At 41.5% G+C, this 6,550-nt stretch overlaps 1 pseudogene; it reads left to right on the top strand.

Annotated features, from left to right (window-relative positions):
• The window catches only part of LOC136464871 ((+)-piperitol/(+)-sesamin synthase CYP81Q1-like), an 11,604-nt pseudogene extending 5,382 nt beyond the window's left edge, over positions 1–6,222 (top strand).
• Positions 6,223–6,550: the final 328 nt, after the last annotated feature.

Raw genomic sequence — 6,550 nt, 5'->3', positions numbered from 1 at the left:
TACAACTTTTATTTTGGTCATCTTTTTATTTGACCAAATTCAAACAGTTAAAATTTTGAATTTCAATAAATGGCAACTTAAAACAAGATTTTGAAACCTTAAATGATTTCAACTATAAAAGTCATGAACATAAAACTCGTCAAGATCTCCAACTTATATTTTGGTCATTTCTTCGTTTCATAAAGTGTTAAGTGATTGTTTTAAGTGTTTCAATAGTAGTCCGAACATGTTGCAGTAGTAATAAGTGCATGTTTTAAGTGTATGCGTATTACAGCTGTTTTAGTAGTAATAGAGTGGATGTTGCAATAGGTTCATCTAGATGTTACAAAGGGTAATCTCACACACATGCATAAACATAGTCTCACACACATACATAAATCTATAGTCTCACACGCATACATAAATATATAGTCTCACACACATGCATAAATGAAGTTTTAGAAACACACACACACTTACACAAACACTCCACGTTCGATAACTAGCTAGCCCGCAGTAACGACTTTTCCCTTGATACCTTTTTGTTCCCATGGCAATATATCTTTGGGTAGGTTCTTTTCCACAACACTGATCTTCTTAGGAAAGTCTGTGAATAGCGACATCTCATCGTAGTTATTGTAAGCTTCAACATCATCGACGCCATCAACTCCGATAATATGTTGTTTTCCGGAGGCAACCACGTGCTTTGTCTTCTTCTTCGGGGGAAGGTTACTCTGTGGGTTAGGCATATAGAAAACTTGTGCGACACGTGAAGCGAGCACCCAAGGGTCATCTTGGTAGCCTAGATTCTAGAGGTCCAGGACTCTCAATCCGATATTGTTCAGTTGATGTTGTTTGATCCAGCAGCATCGAAACAAGGCCACCGTTATATTCCTTCCATAGTCAAGTTCTCATATCTCTTCAATGATGCCAAAGTATTAGATCTTTTGTCTCAATCCATCGAGAGCTTCTATTCGAACATCATTGTTTTGGTTCACATATTTACTATCCTTTGCGTGAGTATAGTACATATACCCATTGATATCATAAGCTTTCTAAGATGTCACTTGTCTCAATGGCCCCTCCGTCAACCTACTAATGGTAATAGAGTTTATGGTTTCTCCAGGCGTTATGTTTTGGTCCTTCAACCATGTAGTTAGTCGTTGCTTGTGTTGTTTGATGACCCAATTATCTGAACGACTATTTCTCTCTGCCATAATGATAGCCAAGTATTCATCAATGTATGGTTGCATTAGTTGTGTACTCTACAAGACACTGTAATGCGCCCGACTCATCTCTTTATAATCATGGTTGATGAACACTTTTCTACCACTGGTGCCCTTCCTAGCTAGTCTACCCTTATGACGAGAATTGGATTTACCAATCCCTTTCTGTACTTTTAGATACTCTTGACAGCACTCGATGACTTCTTTAGTACTGTAATCCTCTATCATGGAGCCCTCTGGGTATGCTCGATTATGCACGTATCAGCTTAAAACCGACATGAACCGCTCATAGGACCACATTTCATACAAGTAGCAGGGGCTCAACGCCTGTATCTGATGAATCTTGTGAATCATGAGATGTAGCATTATATCAAAAAAAGCAGGAGGTACACACATCTCTAGTTAGTTTTGTGTCTCCACCACAAATTCATGTAGGTCACTCAGCTCTTGCTTGCCAATCGTCTTCTGTGAGATCTTCGAAAAGAAGTAGCACATGCGGGTGATGGTTATTTTCAAGAACTCTGGCTTTATAGCCCTGATTGCAATAGGTAGAAACACTGTCAGCATCACATGATAATCGTGAGCCTTGTAGTGTGTTATTGACAAGTCCCTCATCGACACTAACTTCTTCACATTCGCTGAAAACCCAGTCGGAACTTTGACCCCCCTCAGGAAAGTGCATATAGCTCTCTTCTCTTCTAGTGTTAGGTTGAAGCACGTCACGGGTAGAGTGTATTTTTCATTAGCCTCAGGTACCGGATGAAGCTGTGGCATCACGTTTAGCTGCACCATGTCTTTTCATGATTTTAGACCAACCTTTCACTTGCCTGTGTCCATCAAGGTAGCAATGAGACTCTCAAAGACATTTTTCTGCATGTGCATAGCATCAATGACATGGGGGCCCCCAAGTCTGTCCAATAAGGCAGATACTGAAAGAAGATCGATTATTTCTTGAAAGGTACGCCTTCGACAGGAGGTGTGCTTCTATCTCTATTTGTCCCATCCGAATTCTTCTTTCCATAGATGACGCATGTGTTTTTCACCATTCTATACACGTGTTCTCTGTTATGACGTCTCTCTGGAGGGGGTTCAATTTCGGGGGTGTTGTTATAAAATCTAAAGAACAATTTGTTGCGGTACTTGTGACTTGTCTTTAAGAAGTATCGATTCCTTAGGTAAACTATCTTCTTGGATGCATCTAGGAACACCCATGTAGTACCATCCAAGCAAACCAAGCATCCCGTCTTCCCTTTGATCTATCCAGACAAAGTAAACAGCGCGGGGTAATCATTGGTAGTAACAAATATTATTGCTCTACATATGAAGTCCTCCTTTCAGAACGCATCGTACATCGGCTCCCCATGCCTCCATAGCCTCTCCATTTCTTGCATCAAAGGCTCGAGAAACACGTCTATATCAATGCCTGGTTGTTTAGGGCCAAAAATAAGAATAGTGAGGAGAATGTACTTTCTCTTCTGACACAACCACGTTGGGATGTTGTACATGGTCAAGATCACTGGCCAAATGCTGTGGTCGCTCATCCTCTCATTGAAGGGATTCATTCCATCGGTGCTCAAGCCAAACCATACATTTCTTGGGTCATCGCTGAATTTTTTGTACTTCTCATCGATCCTTTGCACTGACTACAATCAGCCAAATGTGCAATCTTATCATCATCCACCTTGCGCTCATCATCCCACCATGTCATGAGTGTGGCTTCTTTAGGATTTAGGAAGATACGTCTTAAGCTGTCGGTCACTGGCAGGTACCACATTACTAAGATAGGAATTCTTCTCTGCTTTGCATCGTTGCCTAATGGAGTGTCCTCTAGGGGATGAGATTCTTGTATAATTTTTTTTGTACCCTTCTTATTTCTCTTTTTCCCCATGGAGACTTTGTCTCCACTGTAAAGGTCATTGCTCTTGTACTGGCTGGCCCCACACTGGGGATATTTATCTAGTGACTTGAATGTTTCATCACGAAAAAGGACACAATGGTTGAGGCATGCATGAATTTTTTTCAACCCTCATTATCAATGGACTTATGACCTTCTTCGCATGGTATGTGTTGGCGAAAACTGAGTTTGGTTGTGGCAGCACCCATGACAGGAGACGTAATAGATCATTGAAACTATAGTCTGACCAGCCATACTTAGCCTTCAGGATGAGTAGCTCAAGCACAAAATGTAGCAATATCCAATGTGTCGGATAGCCCTTTTCAACACCATACACAGTCTCCTTCGATACTTTTGTCACCCTTTCCAAATTTTCTAGACCTTTCGAGCTCTTTAGTAAAATCTCTGGTCCAAGGGCTCGAATCATGTCCTCCAAATTATCTTCATCCCCGACACGTGCTCCACCATCATTATTGGCACCACCTTCGTCGTTACCATCCCAACCACCAGCATCACCACCTTGTTCATTGCCAAACTCGGGATCCATTAATGCATCAAGCTCTGCTGAATATTGGGACAGGGATTCTAGGGTTTCGTCGTCGTATTCCTCCGCATCCTCGTCGTTAATAATAACCGTTTCACCATGATGAATCCACACTGTGTAGTCCTCAACAAATCCTCGCATAATCAAATATGATCTGATGATAGTCACATCTGTCCATGCCATGCGGTTCTTGCAATCTTTATAGGGACAAATAATTGTATCCTTATTCTTAGTCAATGTCGTTTCATGTTTCTCTACGGCTTCAATAAACTTATCCACCTCTTCATGGAAACATGCCTTGAACCTTAACGAACCATACATCCAAGAGTTCATGTACTCCATCTTTTACAACAACAATAAAAAAACATTAAAAGACTACTTATTCAGATATATATAAAAATAGATCAAATTAATAATTACTTGAGAATAATTGTATATACTTCAGATATATATGAATATAAAATCAAATATAATTACATGAAGCATACAAACACATCATGGTAGAGGAAAATTAGTTAATGACCCATTTATCCATAAATAATTAAAATACATATTTGTTTATTACAATAAACAATTTTAAAGACAATAATTAGCAACAATTATATTTTACCCAATATCTTTCATGCAAACCCTAGTCTAATTTCATCAAACATAAATTTATAAAAATAAAATTAATAAAAAACCAAATCCTTGATCTAGATCTACATGCACATGAAACATCCATAAAACTAACTAATTATTCACTAAAATCAAGAAACATGGACCAAATAAGTTTATGATCTTGTTCTCCTACCTAATTTACCCTAGTACATTCAAAACTTGGGTCTAATTTGCTTCATAAGTAGCTCAAGCATCATAGAAGAGAGAGAAAAGTAAAACTCTAATTACTCACTAACCAACCATTAAAACTTTTAAAAAAGTGTGGAATGTCATTTTCTTATCTTCTACAACCTCTCCACCAAAGAATTTGAGACCAAAACCTTTCTCCCTTAGTAGAGCAATTTTTGGGAGGTGCCCAAGGTCTCCCCACCTTTCTTTCACGGGTTGGAGTGAGTGACCCGAGGAGGAAGAAGGTGCTATAATTTTTTATACGTGGGTCATTTGTAGGGGCGGCTGGTGATTCAGCTATCCCTACAAATCGCAGGTATTTATACGTGGGGCATTTGTAGGGGCAACTCAATCACCAGCCGTCCCTACAAATAGAAACACCGGGGGCAGCTGGTGAGTGAGTCGCCCTTACAAATCTGACTCGTTAACAGGGGCGGCTCGTATCACCAGCCACCCCTACTATTCTATTTGTAGGGGATGCTGGTCTCCTGGGTCCCGAGCACGTTACTATAGGGGCGGCTCCATCACCAGTCGTCTTTATAAAAAATTGCTCCATTGCTACAAACATTTTTTTATAGTAGTGTCAATCTCGGTACTCTCTCGATCTGTCCCATAATAAATGCGCTTCTAGCATTCAAAATGCTACGGACTATATAACGTTGGTAGCCTTTTTGTACCTTTCTATATTTCCAAGGTGCAATCATTGCATGTTAGGACACCTTTAGTAGGGTTAGACTATCTCCAACAACAACACCTAAAATACAAGACTCATTCGTCCTTTGGGTAGCGCTACAGGTAAAAGGTTCAATACATATTCAGTATCTTCTCCAACAACGAGATCCAAAAGAGAATCCTTTCTGCAAATGAGTTTTCAGGAGAGATGATACTCATATTTGGGTTGTGTCTCTCAGGTAACCCAAAATAGGTCTCCCGTATAAATACTTTGTTGAAGGCTGATTTTAAGTCTCTTACTATCTATTTTAGATTTGGATCTCCGGAGACAATCTTATATAGTACTCCCTGCGGTCCGATTTATCTGGCGTACATGCGTTTTTGGAATCGGCCACAATATCTGGCGTACATGCGTCATTACTCCGGCGACGCATGCTGCATGCATGCAGCTGAACCGCTGCGCTAGCTAGTGTATGCTCTCACGTCCGTGCCCTTTTATACACTTGCTAATTTCTCCACCGGAATAAAAAAATGATTTAGCGGCCGGCGGTGCGATGGTAATCGAGGCGCAGCGAAGCACGGCAGTAAACACGCGCGCGTGCCTCCATAGCCTTCTTGGTATCTGCTGGTATATGGCCTTGTACGCCAGATAAACCGGAACGGAGGTAGTAGATAATTTCACTAGTATACTTGATCTCTTCAACCCAAATCTGGAAGTGCACTTATCTTGAGATGGAGGGAATACGTGTGTGTTATTGCTACACAATATAATTAATTGAGCTTACTATATGTATATGCACGCGATGTGTAGGTTTGAGGATGGCAGGAACCAAGCAGCTGGCAAGATGGTGGACCTGTCATTTGGCATGGGGAGACGACGGTGCCCAGCAGAGAACCTGGGGATGCAGTTGGCAGGCATTGCTTTGGGAACTATGATCCAGTGCTTCAACTGGGAACGAGTGGTCACGGAGCTAGTGGACATGGCTGAGGGCTCTGGCCTAACCATGGCAAAGAAGGTTCCATTGGAGACCTTCTGTCAACCTCGTGCTTCTATGGTCAATCTTCTTTCACAAATCTAGCTGCTATATATATAAGTTGTACTACTAAGGCACGTAGATTTTTTTTTAAATTTTAACACTTTTTGGAAACTAATTTTAAATATAACATTGTCGGATTTTTTTTAAAACTAACACTTTTGGCCGCGTCTATTGCCCTGTCGCGGCCAAATGCCTGTGCCGCGCCATGCATGGTGGCGCGGCAGCGGGCTGACGTGGCGATGACCGGAATCGCGACCGGTGACGTGGCAGGGCTCTGCCACGCCACCGATCTTGGCGCGGCAGTGCCGTGCCCTGATCCGTGACGCGGCAGAGCCGAATAAAACCCCCGCGGCCAGTCCTGCTGTCCGAG

This window comes from Miscanthus floridulus, chromosome 1 (genome assembly GCF_019320115.1).
Source record: "Miscanthus floridulus cultivar M001 chromosome 1, ASM1932011v1, whole genome shotgun sequence".
NCBI lineage: Eukaryota > Viridiplantae > Streptophyta > Magnoliopsida > Poales > Poaceae > Miscanthus > Miscanthus floridulus.
This window is presented reverse-complemented; position numbering and strand designations above follow the sequence as displayed.